The sequence below is a fragment of the Sinocyclocheilus rhinocerous genome, unplaced genomic scaffold, assembly GCF_001515625.1.
Source record: "Sinocyclocheilus rhinocerous isolate Xijiao unplaced genomic scaffold, SAMN03320098_v1.1 scaffold1140, whole genome shotgun sequence".
Classification (NCBI taxonomy): Eukaryota; Metazoa; Chordata; class Actinopteri; order Cypriniformes; family Cyprinidae; genus Sinocyclocheilus; species Sinocyclocheilus rhinocerous.
The window spans coordinates 491,727-509,904 of NW_015652168.1; the positions used below are offsets into that span (position 1 = coordinate 491,727).

An 18,178-nucleotide genomic window follows, 5' to 3' on the forward strand; every position below is an offset into this window, starting at 1 on the left:
GTTTGAATTCTCTCCCTTCTGAGGAGTTGGATTCCTCGCTTCGTGGGCTGTTCTCGTGGTAGTGTTTAGCAGTGCTCCCCTTTATCAAAGGGTTGCCTATGAGCACGCTACTCCTTTCTGAATTCGGAGTTCTCCTCTCACGTGAGAGTTGAGTACTCTGTTTTTCCCAGAGCACCGGCAAGGAACCGGCAACATCAGGTGAACTAGGCCCTTCCTCTGCCTCCCTGGTGCGCTGAGTTTTTGGCTAAACTTGCAGTACGCTTACCCTTCTGATTTCTAATGAACATGCTGTAGGTCGAGCCCCCTCTCGACTGAGAGCTGGGTGCGTTACTCCCTGAGCTACGTAACTTACTGCTAGCCATTCCAGCATTTTACCATAGATCGAGCTGATGGCTTCTCGAACATTTTGTTCTGGTGATGTACCATTTCCATCTATGGGCTGCTCTTTCAGAGTGCCACGAGAGCCCCTTGGGACGGGATCTTTAAAATCCATGTTATGGTAAGTGTACACGTGAAGTCTTTGTACACTTTCTAAAATCCTATATGGTGAGGGTTACGCGCGGCAGCTTCGTGCCCTTTCTTGAGTTGGTTAAAGCCCCGGTTCCACCTTGGGCACCACTCCACCTATGTATCCTCTGGATACCTACTTTAACAGGGTGTTGCTACTAGGGGTCTGTTGAGACAGCTCCTTCAGCAAGCTCATGCAGAGCAAGCGGTAGCCCCTGTGTGACAGGCCAAGACTTAGTATGATGCTCACTCCTCCTATCCTCTGGATACCTACTTTAACAGGGTGTTGCTACTAGGGGTCTGTTGAGACAGCTCCTTCAGCAAGCTCATGCAGAGCAAGCGGTAGCCCCTGTGTGACAGGCCAAGACTTAGTATGATGCTAGGATACTTGGTCGTATCCCCTTAAAGGCATCTATTCCTGATTCCAAGCCTTAAGCTCTACCCCGGGCCCAGGATTCTGGCCCTAACAGGTAAGTTTTTTTGGGTATGTAACCTAGGCCTTTGGCCGTAGGGGATTATGTCACGGACAGCCGTCTAACGTCCTAGGGGCAACTCCCATGGCTATGGTAGAGTTGGTACTTAGTGTTTGCCATAGGTTTCAGGCATGCACTCCCCTCAGCATGGTGGCATGGGTATACCGTTCCCCATAGCGACCCCTAGAGGATCGAGGATAGAGTTCGAAATTCCCTTGAAAGGGAACGTCTCAGGTTACTTATGTAAATAAGACACAAATAGCATCCATCAACTCTCCTTTTATAGATACATCAAATGTCTTCACAGACGTCTCCAACATGGCCCCCCATGTGTGAAACCATATTGATGATGAACATCAGCAGATTTCACAAGTTGTTTCCCTCCCAAATGAGTACAACTTGAAAGCATTCAACTACAAAACTTTTCTCGTGTGCTCAGCAGAAATGGATCATCAATGATGTCAAAAGCAGTGGCTAAGAGTTAGCCGTGAAAACCAATTAAGACACAACCTGAAACCAAGGTTATCAGAGAGAATCGACACAGTGAGTAAACACATTTTGCTAATGCCTGTAAAAAAGGCTGCATCATCTGGAAACCATGATGTTATAATTTAAGCATCATATTTGCCTAAGAAAAATGGATAAACGTCTTGAGAATTCCAAGTGAATTCCAAGCAGGTCTCTAAAGGCACTGCCAAATTACTGAAACTTTAGTGAAAAGTAGATCCTTTGTCAACTGTGTAGAGATGCATGAAGCACAGCTTACTCAGATGTTTAAAACCAAGCAATGTTGATAAACAGTGATTTTTCATCATTGGTTTCTTTCTTATCTTGATGTCAAAAGCGTGCCATATTCCACACATTATCTTACTGATTGTCAGGAAGTTTATGACGAACTCCCACCTTCAGAATGTTTACATAAGCAGGAGTGGCACTAATGGTCAAATATAGCACAAGAAAACTTTGAAATTAATATTGCTATTAACATCAAGCTGCGAGAATATTAGCATCAAGCCGTGAGAATATACATAGCCCAGTATCTAAGCAACACGGTGGCTTCTGATTGATTCCATAAAGCAGCTCAACATTTGACGTATTCATCCCAAGACTGCAGACATTCAGGCCTAACTGTATTCAAACAACACCCTGACAAGCTTAATTGCTCTTAAGCTACCTACCAACCTCACAACAAGACAGCCTTTCACGTCAGCTCGGCGAGAAAAGCGGTATTAAGCATTATTAAACATGACTTAAATGGCATGACAAATTATTGGGACAAAATGCATGACAGCCAAATGCTAGCAGGCACCATAAATGCCCAGCAAGATGAATTAAAAGTTTTCAAACTAGAACGTGTTGGACGCTTCTCTCGCTCAACATGTCCCTAATGTAACCATCACATGTATTAAGACTTTAAATATTTTAAGATGTTATTTAGTGCAGGAAAGTGCCTCGGGACCCGAGAGCAGCAAGCATCCAAGAAAATGGTAGAGGTGCTTCATCTAAGACAAAGATATTTTTAAATATTCCATGAACTCATTTTTAAAGACACAGGCTGTACATGGCCCCATACAATTTAGCATTGTCTACTGAGGAGGGTCCCTAGAGGAGAGGTCGATTATTTCTGTAAGAAGAGGCTGTTTAAGGCCGTGAGGCCCAGAGCCGAGAGCAGCTCTGACGATTCATGGGAGCTGTCAAACTGCGGGCCCGCTGGGAGCTCATCCGAACCACGCTCACACAATGCTCAGTTAGGGGGAACGCTTTGATAACTATTCTGCTAATACAAGCAAACTTCACCATTAGCCAGCCGGCTGTCGATGAAAGAGACCAGAAAGTGACTCGTGCTCTGACAGGATGGGTGTTGTTGGAACATTTCTGCTGCCTTTGGATCAAGTGTATCTGCTTGTGGAAACAACAGTGGCCTCTATATTTTTAATTATTGCTGCGGGCAAAATAAAAAGAGGAAAATTGGTTACAAATCTTTCTGTGTGAGATGGGAAATGAGTATGTTTAAGGATTTGATCAAAATGGGAACATCTGAAAACAAACCCTTTGGTTATCCTGGGGGAAATTGGTACTTTGCATGAGTAGCTGCACTGGATTGATAATGTAGCACTCAGTGTAGTACATTTACATTCATCATAATCACTTCTGAGGCAACACGTAACTGCAAACATTATTAATATTCAAAGGGTTTGTTTTTCATGAATAATGAGGGAATGGGAATTTTTTTTTCTTTGTTAAAATGCTTTCTCCTAGTCCAGTTTAATACACAAATTCAACTATAAGTAAAACTATGTTCACACCAGCTACATTTCTACTGTCGGGCCAAAAGCGAGCATGCTAGTGCGTGCCAGGGACAGTTGCGTTTCCACTGTCACTTTCGGGGCTTGATCGTACCCCCTTTGGGATTCCGCTGGGTCTTTGTCCAAAGATATTCCTCTGGGCTTCCTTGGAATACCTTGGTCCAAAGCAGACCATCTGGGGCTAGAGGAGTGGTCATGAACAAAGGCGGAGTTTATCCAAGACGGTCGGCACCACTGCTCATTTCCTATGTTTTCATAACAAGCTACCAGCTAACATCAATATTTAAGACATTTAATACTATTTTAATTGCAAAACTCACTTTCAGACTCCAGCATGTGTCTAAAATGACTTGTGTTTGTGATCCGATGGGAATTCTGATCACTGTATGAGGCAGAAATGCATTATATGCACTGCTAAAGGCTACGTATGCTAACCATTGCCATAATAAATACACATTATGCATATGAAAATACCAGATAGTACTTGAGGAACTTCATAGGTCTGTCTCTTCCGTGTCTTTGTTGTGTGTCATATGTCATGACTCTGTTTAACTCATATAACTCATATAACTACGGTTCCCTGTCCGTGAGCTCCCTCTGATGCTTTGGCTGAAAGGACAACAGTAAAGACACGCAGCGCTCAAACACCCTCGGATTACATCACTTCAAGAAAAATGCTCATTTTTTTGGACTGGAATCTGATCTTAACTATTGACTGGTCTCACTTTGTATCGCAAATGTTAAGATTTGTGTGTGCCGTGACACTCTTTTGATTTCTGGAATATCTGTATTGGTTACTCGTTGCGTTTGTATGAAATAGATTTGTAAAAATCGCATTTCATAAGATTTTTATTTATTTATTTATTTATTGCTATTCACACTTGCTAAATTCAAAACTAAAACTACTTTGGCTCTTAGACACTTTCAAATAATTCCTGTTTGTTTCAAGCTGCCTGACTAATTCTTTGTTAGCCAGTGGTGTGAATTTAAGTGTGTATGTCCGAACCAGGGTTTGGCTTGTTAGTTTCTCCAGTCAGCTCCAGCATCTAAACCATAGATATATATAGGTAGATGCCAGATTTGACTGCTCCAGACACTTTGACGCATCCGCCATCTTGGAAGGGTCAATGTGTCATCACTCACAATAAAAATCAATGAGTTTTGTCAATCACGACATTGTCGACATTGCGCAGCCTCTGGTTGTAAAAACCGCCGAAATTGGATAAACTTTCACAGGTAATAACGTGTTGGGTTGTGTTTTTAATATGTATTAACTTAATATTACAGTTTTTTTAAACTAATATTAACTTTTTAAAGGGGTCATATGATGCGATTTCAATTTTTCCTTTCTCAAAAATACAGTATAAGTCATTATAATCCGTAATTGTGTCCCCACTGAATGCAACAAATGCCTCGTTTATAATGGGTTTTAATGTTTATGTCTCGTCGCTCCGGCCGGACAGGGCATCACAGTATGGTGAGGGGGGTAACATTTCCGTCACTCGCTTGAGGCATTTGGCCAATCACAACGCACTATGAGGGTATTTCTATCTGGTCCTTGAAAGCCCGTAAAACGCTTTTAAGCACCGTGAAAGTACTGTCCTTTTTAGCGTATCTTGAGATATAGCCAAACAGTCCAGGAAATGCTTCACCTTCACTGACCCGGCATGAGTTTTACGACTGCAGATGGCTGGGGAGACGAACCTCGAAAACCCTCCATGGAATGTGCGGGTTTGATGTGTGTCTCCATCATGTAGGTGGGTCTGTTGTGAGACATAGATCCTACACTGAGGTAATGAGGCATGATGGCACATGGATCATGCATCATCAATACTTCTGTGATCGGAAATGGCAGACAATGCGCTAATGATTCACATTTAGAGCTGTTTATCGGAGGATAGGATCAATTCGCTCCAGGCCACACACTAATATAACAGTTTGAGACTGGTCTGAAATGAGAAAGCCATTTCATCCAAGATTAATCTCTGACTATTGGCATAAAGTCTGATTCACTTAGCGGCTTGGTAAAGGTCAAGACCAGGCCCAAGTCAAGTCTCCAAACTTGGGAACAAATCAAAAGACGAAACTATACTTCCAAAGTATAACTTGACCAAGGTTTTATAAATCTCCTCGGGGGTTAAGTTTACAGAAAAGGTACTCAACCACTGGAGTGAAAAACCAGGAGCGAGACACTGCTGTCTGTCGGAACAGTGTGTGTATGTCGCTCTATATGTGTGTGTTATTTTGTTGGTAGTCAGTGTGAAGGTATTGTGTAATCTCTTGGCCATTGTGAGTACTGTGTGTATTTGTGTCTGTGAGAGGTATTTGTTGGTGTTAAGATGCCGTGCTGAGTGTGGAGAAATGGTGTTGCACTGTTAAGTTTGTCTGCCCAGCAGTGCAGGTCCCTCACTGTGCGTCCTCTACCTCCCACAATCACAGCGGCTTCACTCACACCACTGGCACAAACAGACAACTTACCATCCATCTTTTGGGCTCTTTTTTCTCTCTATGCAGCTTTCTACTCCTGGGGCTCATGCTATAGGCTCCATCACCTTTTGTTTTAGGATTTGAGCTCCTCTGCATGTTCTTCTGTGTTCATGGCCTTCTTTCAATCTTTTTGAATTTGGAAAGCGTGGCAAGTACTGCCAGGAAAATGTTGATGGAATAACTACATTGGATAAGGAAATCAATCCTTTTATCCTAACAATTTTATAATCAAAATCCCATGTAATTGATGCTGCCACCTTTAACACCTTCTACCTTTACCTCCGCCTTGCCTTTTAAATGTAAATTCTGTAAGTCCTGAATATGAATTCATTTGGACTGGAAGAGGGTGCAGAATTCAAATTTTGATTCAAGGGAGTAGAATTAAAGGAATAGCTCATAGAAAAATGAAACATGGCCACCCAAGATGTAGATGAGTTTGTTTCTTCATCAGAACAGATTTGGAGGCATTTAGCATTGCATCACTTGCTCACCAATGGATCCTCTGCAGTGAAAGTAATCCACAGTAATCCACACAACAGTCCATCAATTAAAGGTAGGGTATGTAATTTTTCAAAAACGCTTTAGAAAACTGATTCGAATAGCAAAACAAACTTGTAGCCAATCAGCAATAAGGGGCGTTTCTACTCGTGATGTGGAGGAGAGCGCGTTCAGTGAATGGGACGGACATTAGCCGAGCCGAGCGACAGAAAGACAGAGATGGCGGATAAAAAACAAAAGAGGAAAGCGTCTGCGGAACGATAAGGCAAGAAGTAGGACCCATGTAAATATCGGATCAGCTTTCCAGCGCTGATCCAGTTTTCTGTCGGGGATTTGTTGCACCGCGCCGCTCACGTCCGTAGACACGGTTTGGTGATTTCAAATATCAACATTGGCTACCAGAAATCGCTTACCCTGCCTTTAAGAAACAAATCCATCAAGACGTCTTAACTTCAAAATCCACTGACAGATTTGTTTAGAAGTGTTTTCAACTGTTTTCGGTTGTAAACGGTGCTTGATTTGTGCATATTTCTCTCCTGATTCAAGTGAGGTGACTTTTCACTGGAGAAAGCAATATTATGGATGGAGGACTCAAAAGCAAAAGTTTGAAATAAAAAATGCCTTGGATTTGTTTCTTACAAACACGCAGCTTTTCACATCACAAGACATTAATTTTTCATTATGTGAAATTCACTAAAATTCACTAGAGGCATATCAAACACCAGCAGAGTCTTTCTTTCTTTCTCATTGTTCTTTTAAAGATGTGTTCAGGTCATGGTGTCCTCACAGTTCTCCTCTTGGTGTCTTTGTTTTCCAAGTAACCGTTCTTTTAGACATATCTGTCATTTCAAAGCCAAGTGTCTAATCTGACAACCTGTGAGGAGCAAATTTCTCCCGATAGGACTAATGAGAGGACAGGCTCGCTGGCACATCTATGATGACAGCAGTGTGTGCTGACATACTCAAAGTTTAATCAGATACAACATCTGAAGTCACTTCAAAAATGTCACAATGTTCTGCTTGACATTTCACTATAGATCAGCATTGACCATTTTCTTTGACTTGTGTTTTCTTCATTGTTGCCAGACAGTGTCATTAGAAGTTATTTGGTTTTTCAAAGTGACATTAAATTCTCCTTTTCCTTTTGGATGGGGTTGCATACTGCCTCTCACTTAATACAAGGAGCATACACTTGCTCAAACTTAAAGGAGGCATCATGGAAAACATATTTTTTTGCTCATGTGCTGAAAAATACTACATGCGTGTACACTTCCCAACTCAAATGAAGCACAATGTCAATGTTTGTTGATCTCGGAAGAACCACAGTGTAACACAGAGTTGACTGACTGGGATCTGCACTTTTTATGCCAATAGCACTGGCAGAAACATCAAGGAGTTAATGTTAATGTTAACGTTAATGGATGTACAATACAATATACAATACAATTTTATTTATATAGCACATTTAAAAACAATTGGTGTTGAGCAAAGTGCTTTACAAAAGCCAAAGAGAATAAACAATAGAATAGAAACACATAAAACTTTAAAGCAAATAAATGACAATAAAATGGAAAACCTATGGACTAAGTAAAAAAGAAGAGAATGCTTAAATCAAGAGATGATTAAATGCTAATCAAAATCAAGGAATATTAAAAGCAATTGAGAAAAGATACGTTTTCAAAGTGGATTTGAAAATTGACAAAGTTTGGGCGGATGTAAGCCCAAACTGATGTAAGCCGGTAGGCTATTTCATAACTTAGGGCCAATGACCGTAAAGCACGATCACCCCTATTTTTAAGTCTAGTTCTAGGAACAGAGAGTAGATCTGAGTCTTCCGATCTGAGTGATCTTGACTGTGAGGGCGGATGTAGTAGTTCAGATAGATACTGTGGAACCAGGTTCCCTATCTGTCGGTCACTACGAGTTATGTCGTAATCGACATTATGGGGATTCACTTGGGAGCCCCAATCATCTCTGACTTTAAGAGAAAACGCCAATGAAATTTGGCTAATGGATTTTGCATACCTGAGCCACTCCCCGTGCATACAGGTATAAACAGGCGACAGGTGCATCCACTCTTCAGATTTTTGCTTCGGAGCCGAGTGGATGAAGAGTGCTATTCTCCACAAAGCCTTTCTTCTTCTGACTGGTAGCTGTTCTTGGTTGGCGGTACGGTGCGAACAGTGGTGTCCTTGTCATCAGCGATTCCCCTGGGCACTTCAGTCTAAAAGACCAGTTTTCCTAAACACAGTCGGTTCGTGTATTTTTAAAGAGGCTGATCCGTCCGTGTCCTCTTGGGTGCGATCGTTACCTGTCTTCTGAGGACGGACACGATCGTTGTCTTCAGTGTCTGGGCATCCAACGGGCTGAGTATCGGGCTGGAGGTCAACAGACCACCCAGTCCCGAGCCCTCGCGGCTGGATGATTGGTTTCTCACAACCGCGTTCTGCTCCGGTGCCTTTCTTCCCGGAGGTGCATGAGGAGCTGAGGAAGTTGTGGATGGCCCCTTTTACGGCCAGAAGCCGCTCGTCTCCCTCCTCCATCCTCACTACCCTCGATGGCGGGGCGGCCAGGGGGTACGCTGACATTTCCCAGGTGGAGAGAGCGGTTGCGGTGCACCTGTGCCTGCAAAACACCGCCACCTGGAGGAATCGTCCGCGCCTCCCGTTCAAAGCCTGTAAGCTGACAGCCGCTCTCGCGGCCAAGGCTTACAGTGCTGCGGGCCAGGCTGCCTCTGCCCTGCATGCCATGGCCATCCTGCAAGTTCACCAGGCCAAGGCACTCAAAGCAATGCACAAGGATAATTCTGACCCGAGGTTGATGCAGGAGCTGCGCTCGGCGACTGACTTTGCCCTACGGGCGACGAAAGTCACGGCGCGGTCCCTCGGGAAGGCGATGTCCATGCTGGTGGTCCAAGAGTGCCATCTCTGGCTCAATCTGGCAGAGATGAGAGATGTCGACAAAGTACGCTTTCTCGACGCTCCTGTCTCCCAGGCTGGGCTGTTCGGCGACACTGTCGAGGACTTTCCCCAACAGTTCTCGGCAGTACAGAAGCAGACCGAGGCCATCCGGCACATCCTTGGCCCACGGGCCAAGCCTCAGTCTGCTCGTCGCAGTGGGCACCCTCCTGCGTCCTCCAGAGGTGCTCTGCCCTGTGCTGAAACTACACCAAGGCCAGCGCGTCGAGCCTCTCGCAGGAGTGCGGCGCCCCCCGCCCCGTCCCAGCCGGCCACTAAGTCGTCTAAGAAGTCGATGAAGCGGCCCTGACACGGGCAACCTGGAGATGTGGGAAGCTGCTCTTTCTCAGGAGACGGCGGAGACAGCGCCGCTCCTTCCCCCGGAGGAGGGCCGGGTGGAGAATCTTCAGTTCTCGTTTGTTTCTGTTCTGCCGCTGGCTCAAGGGCTGGCTCTCGCCCACGATGCCCCCCTTTGCCAGCAGCCAAGAAGCTGCGGTTGGGAGACGCGTTGCCTCTCCACGCAGCTCTGGCCAGTCCCTCCGGGGACACGGGGAGTTCTGCTGTGATCAGTCAGAACGCGATGCCTTCTGGCCTATCCAGCTCGACTGCACCACCACGGGTGTGTCAATTGTTCCTTTGGTGCCACTCGTATGGAGTTTGGGGGCGTGGCTTTCACTGCCCAACCCGTCCCGTTGGCTCATTCGCACAATCCGACTCAGCTATGCGATTCAGTTCGCCAGGCGACCTCCCAGGTTCAGCGGCGCTCTCGAGACTTCGGTGGCAGTCCGAGACGCACCTGTCTTGCACGAGGAGATTGCTGTCCTCCTGGCAAAGGATGCAATTGAGCCGGTCCCTCCGCCGAGATGAAGCAGGGATTTTACAGCCCTTACTTCATCGTACCCAAAAAGGGTGGTGGCCTCCGGCCAATCCTGTATCTGCGAATCTTGAATCGGGCCCTTCACAAGCTTCCATTCATGAAGTGCATCATCAGATGCATCCAGCCCCAGGATTGGTTTGCAGCGGTTGACCTGAAGGATGTTTACTTTCATGTCTCGATTCTCCCTTGACACAGGCCTTTTCTACGGTTTGCGTTCGAGGGTCGGGCATGGCAGTACAGGGTCCTACCCTTTGGGCTGTCCCTGTCCCCCCACGTCTTTACAAAGGTTGCGGAGGGTGCCCTTGCCCCGTCATGGGAAGTGGGCATCAGGATCCTCAACTATATCGACGACTGGCTCATTATGGCCCGGGCGCGAGAGGAGTTGTGCAATCACAGGGAATTCGTGCTTCGGCATCTCAGTCAGTTGGGGCTTCAGGTCAACCGAGAGAAGAGCAAGCTCTCCCCTGTGCAGAGAATCTCTTTTCTCGGTGTAGAGTTAGACTCGGTGAGTATGACGGCACGACTCACCAACGAGCGTGCCCAGTCAGTGCTGGACTGTCTGAGTTCCTTCAGAGGCAGGACGGTGGTCAGGATCCTCAACTATATCGACGACTGGCTCATTATGGCCCGGTCGCGAGAACAGTTGCGCGATCACAGGGACCTGGTGCTCCGGCACCTCAGCCAGTTGGGGTTTTGGGTCAACTGGGGAAAGAGCAAGCTCTCCCCTGTGCAGAGAATCTCTTTTCTCGGTGTAGAGTTAGACTCGGTGAGTATGACGGCACGACTCACCAACGAGCGTGCCCAGTCAGTGCTGGACTGTCTGAGTTCCTTCAGAGGCAGGATGGTGGTACCACTGAAACACTTTCAGAGGCTCCTGGGGCATATGGCATCCGCAGCCACGCCGCTCGGATTGCTCCATATGAGACCACTTCAGCACTGGATACACTCCCGGGTCCCGAGGTGGGCATGGCGCCACGGTACACATCGTGTCACCATCACACCGACGTGCCGCCGCCTATTCAGCCCCTGGTCGGACCTTGCTTTTCTACGGGCCGGGGTGCCCTTAGGACAAGTGTCCCAGCATGTCGTTGTCACAACGGATGCCTCCAGTACGGGCTGGGGCGCTATATGCAATGGGCAGGCAGCCTCGGGGCTCTAGACCGGGCCCCGACTGCTTTGGCACATCAATTGCCTAGAGTTGTTGGCAGTGCATCTGGCCTTGCGGCAGTTCCGGCCACTGGTCCGCACGGACAACACTGCAGCGGTTTCGTACATCAACCGGCAGGGAGGTCTACGATCACGTCATATATCACAGCTCGCCCGCCATCTCCTCCTCTGGAGTCAGACGCGGCTCAAATCGCTGCGTGCCATCCACATTCCGGGGAAGCTCAATCGTGCAGCCGACGCGCTCTCACGACAGCTCACGCTTCCCGGAGAATGGCGATTCCATCCCGAGACGATCCAGCTGATCTGGAGTCGATTCGGGGAAGCCCAGGTGGACCTGTTTGCTTCCCGCGAGTCCTCCCACTGCCAGCTGTACTACTCTCTGACAGAGGCCCCCCTCGGCACAGACGCACTGGCACACAGCTGGCCTCGGGCTCTTCGCAAGTATGCGTTTCCCCCAGTGAGCCTTCTCGCACAGACACTGTGCAAGGTTAGGGAGGACGAGGAGCAGGTCTTACTGGTTGCGCCTTTCTAGCCCACCAGGACCTGGTTTCCGGAACTCATGCTCCTCGCGACAGCCCCTCCTTGGCGCATCCCCCTGAGATAAGATCTCCTCTCTCAGGGGCTCGGCCCCATTTGGCACCCGCATCCACACCTTTGGAACCTCCACGTGTGGCTCCTGGACGGGATGCGGCAGACCTAGCTGATCTGTCACCTGCGGTGGTTAACACGATCACTCAGGCTAGAGCTCCCTCTACGAGGCAAGCCTATGCAAATGGAGTCTGTTCGCGAACTGGTGTCCTTCTCGCCGAGAAGACCCCCGAAGATGTACAATTGGAGTAGTGATTTCTTTCCTGCAAGATAGGTTGGAGTGTAGGCTGTCACCCTCCACCTTGAAAGTGTATGTGGCTGCCATCGCAGCACATCACGATGCAGTAGACGGCCGGTCCCTGGGAAAGCACGATCTCATCGTCAGGTTCTTGAGGGGTGCCAGAAGGTTAAATCCTCCTAGGCCACCCCTGGTGCCCTCCTGGGACCTCTCTATCGTCCTGGCAGGACTTCAGAGGGGTCCCTTTGAGCCGCTGGATTCAGTCGAGCTTAAGTTCCTGTCTGCTAAGACAGCGCACCTGATCGCACGCACTTCCATCAAGAGGGTCGGGGACCTCCAAGAATTTTCGGTGAGTGAAGATTGCCTTGCGTTCGGGCTGGCCTACTCTCACGTTGTCCTGAGACCCCGGCCTGGATACGTACCCAAGGTTCCCACCACTCCCTTCCGAGATCAGGTGGTGAACCTGCAAGCACTGCCCTCGGAGGATGCAGATCCAAGCTCCTGTAAGAGCACTGCGCATATACGTGGACCGCACCCGGAGCTTTAGAAGCTCTGAGCAGCTCTTTGTCTGCTACGGAGGTCAGCAGAAAGGGAAGGCTGTCTCCAAGCAGAGGTTGGCCCACTGGGCAGATCCAACCCTTGCGTTGCTGTGTCCCGTAAGAGCACTGCGCATATACGTGCACCGCACCTGCAGCTTTAGAAGCTCTGAGCAGCTCTTTGTCTGCTACGGAGGTTAGCAGAAAGGGAAGGCTGTCTCCAAGCAGAGGTTGGCCCACTGGATAGTGGATGCCATCGCCTTGGTGTACCAATCCCAAGGCGTGCCTTGCCCCCTGGGGGTGAGGGCTCACTCCACACGGAGTGTTGCCTCCTCCTATGCGCTGGCGCACGGCGCCTCTCTGGAAGACATCTGTAGAGCTGCGGGCTGGGCAACACCGAACACCTTCGCGAGATTCTACAGTCTCCGCATTGAGCCAGTTTCTTCCCGTGTGTTGGGTAACAGGTAATCGGCAGGAAGAGCTGGCCGGTGTCATGCTTGCTGCGCCATTCCCCCTCACCCGGCTCAAAAACAGACCATATAGAAGAGCAGACGGGGACATCAAGTGGCATATAGGCTGACGAAAGCATTTGAGATTTAATCAGTGAGATCTTGTCATTAAAATATATCGCAAAATCCTCACAAAGAGAATCAGACATCTCGGAGAACTGATTAATAGTAGGACTGAGAACAGAAACAATTATTGAAAACAAGGTATAAGGCATGTTGCTGTTAGATAACATGAACTCTGAAAAATATTTACGTTTGGCAGCATTAGCCACTCGCTGAAATGCTGAGAGGGAATCCTTTAAGATTTCATAGGAAACTTGTAATCTATCCTTATTCCACTTATGTTCAGCCCTTCTACAGATCTGTCTTAGAGAGAGAGTAGTGTCATTTAACCAAGGCTTAGAGTTGTGCTTATGTTTTTTCACCATAGGAAGAGCAACAGCATTTAAAATATTAGAGCAGATGGAATTAAAAAAAGTTAAAATGCTCATCAGCATCCAAGTAGCTTAAAGATTAGTCCATGTCTTGATTGGCACGTAGATTGTAATATGATGCCATAAAATCTTCGCTTGAGTGATCGGTAAAGACACAGTCAGCCGTGAACGCTTGATGCTTATGTATAGATCCATTAAAAGGTAGAGAGAACAAAATTGGCAAGTGATCCGACATGCCAGTGTCAATAATATCCGACACTTTAGACTTAATTTTATCACGTGGTCTACATATATGTCCCTGAATATGAGTGTGGTCAGACACCCACTGATCAAAATCCAAAGAATCAATAAGATTTAGAAACTCTTTAGAGAGTGGCTTAGAGTCACAGCATACATGGATGTTAAAATTAATATTCTCTCATAGTTGGTAACAATATCCCCCAGAAACTCAGCAAACTCATTGAGAAAATCCTTGTTTGGCTGAGGCGGGTGGTAAACCAAGGCAAATACCACTTTTTTACCACAGTTATTTAATGTGGGCTGAAGCAACTGCACTTCAGCAGCAGGGATAAGAGTTTTTAAACGCTGTCGCTAGTCCCCCACCACGGCCTGATAGCCAAGGTGAATTAAAAAAATGACAGTCCTGTGGAACCAGTTCAGTAAAAGAACTTAACTCACCAGGCTTAATCCAGGTTTCAGAGATGAATAAAATATCCAGGGCATGCGTCGAGAAGAAGTCATTTATTATGAATGTCTTGTTCACCACTGACCGTGCGTTGATCAAGGCCACCTTGACTTTAAGCAGCGATGTAGCTTCATCCGGCTGTGTTGTCCGGTTTAACGGTCGGAGGTTAAGGAGATTCAATCCACGGCATCGAAAGCGGGGGCAGAGGCCGGGTGAAGGCACAGAGGAAGAGCATGGAACAACAGGTCGAAGCCACCGATGCGAGGGAAGAGACCATGTAAAGGCACAGACGAAGCGCCATTCGTAGGCCAGCACGGGTCCAATAAACTACGGCGGAGACCGTGCAAGAGACTTAAACTGAGCAGCGATTCCACCCCGCTTGGCGCGCTTCCTCCGACACCGTCGCTTTCAGGGAAGATCGGCGGAATACCAATGCAGGTGAGCAGAGAGGTGTAAGTGAGCAGGTAGGGGAAATCGGCAAGACACATCAACATCACTCTTGGCGGAGTCGATAGCCATGTGGATATTTAACAGTGTTTGGCGATCGTAAACGAGCGACATATTACAGTCCGAAATTAGTAATGACAAACACAAAATCACAAGATTTAAAAACGAGAAAGAGTGCAGCAGACGGCGTGCCACACACAACGGTGCCATCTTGTCACCCTTGTCCAAAAAATTCTTCATGAAAGTCAAAAAAAAAAAAAAAAAACTAAATAAAAATAAAAGCAAAAGTTGATAAAAAAAAATCATACTGACTTAGTATCTCATTTTGTTAAGAAATATTCTCATAATAATGACTTAGTCATTGTTATGAGAAGGTTTCTCATTATGAGATACTATGTCAGCATAATGAGAAACCTTGTCATGTCATAATGAGCAACTTTCTCATAATTGCTTTGTATTTCATAATAAGAAGCATTCTCATAATAATGACGTAGTATTTAATGAGAAACGTTCACATAATGACTTAGTATCTTAATGAGAAATCTTCTCATAATAATTGCTTAGTATCTCATAATTGAGAAACTTTCTAATAATTATTAGTTAAAATGTCATAATATTGAGATACATTCTCATAATTATGATTTTGTATCTAATAATGATAATTTTTCTCATAACATCTCATAATGATAAATCTTCTGGTAAAATGACTTAGTATCTCATAATGATAAACGTTCTCATAATTATGAGTTAAAATGTCATAATGTTGAAATAATTTTTCATAATTATTATCCGTTTCTAATTATTTTTGGGATACTACGTCATTATTTTGAGAAAGTTTGTTAAAGAATCACATTATTTTTACTCAAGCAATAGCTTACAGTACAAATCTGAGAGATGTGCAGGGAAGAAAAGCTCTGTCACCATTGCTTTCTGCTATTGATAACAACCGCAACAACCACACCACTTTAAAAATAACTAAAATGAAATTAACTCTCACACATGAATTTGGAGAAGCATTCTCTGTATTACATACGATACGTTCTCATAACGTGCTGGGGACAAAGTCAGCTATAGCAAAAAGTGGTGGGACACGACACCTATGGATCATGACCGCAAGAATCCCACACGTACAGTATCTGTTCACAGACACACAATAATATAGCCAATATGTTAAACATGTTTTTGTTGTACATCTTACATGCCTGGAAGGAGCAAAAACAAGCCTTTCTTTTGCCATTACAAAGACCCAATCTTGTGTTTGAGACAAAAATGCAAATTACTGTCATTGCAATTTCCTCTCTGAATATTCGTGTCATCTTTTCATCCTCTTCAGAAGCTTCTCATTACACAAATTAAATAAAGCAAAGGAATTCTGTTTGCTCATGAATTGTGACTAGACTTCCAAATGCAAATTCTTCAATCTTTTATACACACCACTGTCGAACTGCTGAACAGAACAGGTCTACATATGCATGCTCTGGTGTGACATTTTCACACATCCACATCTGAGTATAGGAGATACATCGTTGAAATTGATCAAATACAACAGCTGAAGCCAGCTAATACTAGATTAAACGGCAAAATAATTGTTTTCTATTGGCAGTGGCACTGAAATCTCTCCAGCTGATGGAGGTAAAGATGGAAGGTGATAAATAACCTACAATATCATCTCATCTACAGAATGTCAGGCCAAAAACAAGCCGCTGCAGCCAAATGCAAAACAAATTCAATATTACACTACATTATCACGCATGCTACATCGCACAGTTCTCAAAGGAGGTTCTCAGCTATTAACAAGCTGTTAATGTGGTGCCTTTAGTGAAAAATGTGTCAATTACTGTATAAAGTGCCCGCTAATTGAGGATCATGTATGTAGAGCACAGTGTGTTTTTTATATGTTTATTGCTGTATTAGCAATGTTGTGTTATTGTTATTATAGATTGCTTTAATGTCATTCTTATGTTATCAAAAATTATTGATTTTTCTTTTAAGCCAAAAATCATTAGGATATTAACAAAACGTAAGATATAACGGAAAAATATTGGCGTGGCCTGTAATCAGTATAGCAAGACCAGGATGACCAATGGATCCGACATGAATTGTCCTTGCAGATTTAGGTTATAATCCTTCATCACTCCAACAGCTGCTACTTCAAACTCTCTCCAGAGGGCCGTGTTTTATGGACACTAGCATGACCGACTCATGTCGACGTCTGTTATCCACAAGGACATGCTGAGATGCTATTAAAGTTAATAGTTCCATGTTGGGTCTTTATAAAGTCATCTTCTCTGCCTTATTAATGAGGCTTATGTCATCCCCATGTAAGAAGCATAAATTATCATTAATTGAGCATTCAGAGCTCTACAAGCAACTTATGACCTCCAAACCACCATGAAGATTGATATTCAGCTATGGAGGAAGGACAAAAATGGTGAAGGACTCACTGTGTTATTAAGTGTTTGGAGGAAACAGCAAACAAGCAGAATGGAGACCAGACACTGACGTGTTCACCAGATATTGTTTGGATGCAGGTATCTTTCAGTCAGAAGAGTAAAGCAGATTAGGTTCAGAGAAGGGCGTTAGCCACATGCTAGTATCAAAGCTTTGACAGACAGCAGCAGAATGAGGGTCATAGTGTCCTGATAAGATGCTGCCGTGTGTAAGTCGAACCCGCGCCTATTAAAAACCAGAGCTGGTGGATGTGCTGACAATGGAGCCGTCAATCAGCGATCATTGGCTGTGATTATTTCAGGGGCTCATGGGAAAAAACTAAACTAAAACAAATATAAAATACAACCGTGTTGTCTTCTGACTAGACACAGTTCAGCCAGCCTTCAAGATCAGCATTTTCCTTCATTTGCATCATTTGCGTAATCTTCCAGTCAGATCGATGTTTATGGTTGTATTTCGAGAAACTACACTTTCATGTGAGCCGTAAACACGTCTAACCGTGTCGGGAAAATGTTATTGCTCAAATTCTGCTCTTTCAAAGCTCACAGTTATGTTTCACTGAATTATCAACACGCAGATGTTTCTCTTAAAATTAAGATAAGTGCGACAAAGAACAATATAAAATTGATGTAGATAGCATAGCCCAAATAATTTAGTCTTGGGAAAATTTGAGTTCATATTAAAATGTATGACTTATATTCTTACACTGTCTGTGAAATCTTGGCCAATCTGGGTGCAGTGTGAATCACTGTAGAGAATCAAAATGAGATTCAGAATTCAAGAAAACCCATACAGCAAATTTAATTAATTAATTGTATTTATTTATTTGTTTTTATTTATTATTTTACAATGTACAATGTGTGTGTGTATCAGTGTTATTTTAGTATAATTTAGTTTTATAAAATCATTTTATCATTCATATAAATCATTTTAGTATCATTGCGATTTACACAAACATTAACAAAAACTATTATAGTGTATATATATACAGTATATATATATATATATATATATATAT

At 44.8% G+C, this 18,178-nt stretch overlaps 1 pseudogene; it reads right to left on the reverse strand.

Annotated features, from left to right (window-relative positions):
• The window catches only part of LOC107713940 (uncharacterized), a 35,072-nt pseudogene extending 26,258 nt beyond the window's left edge, over positions 1-8,814 (reverse strand).
• Positions 8,815-18,178: the final 9,364 nt, after the last annotated feature.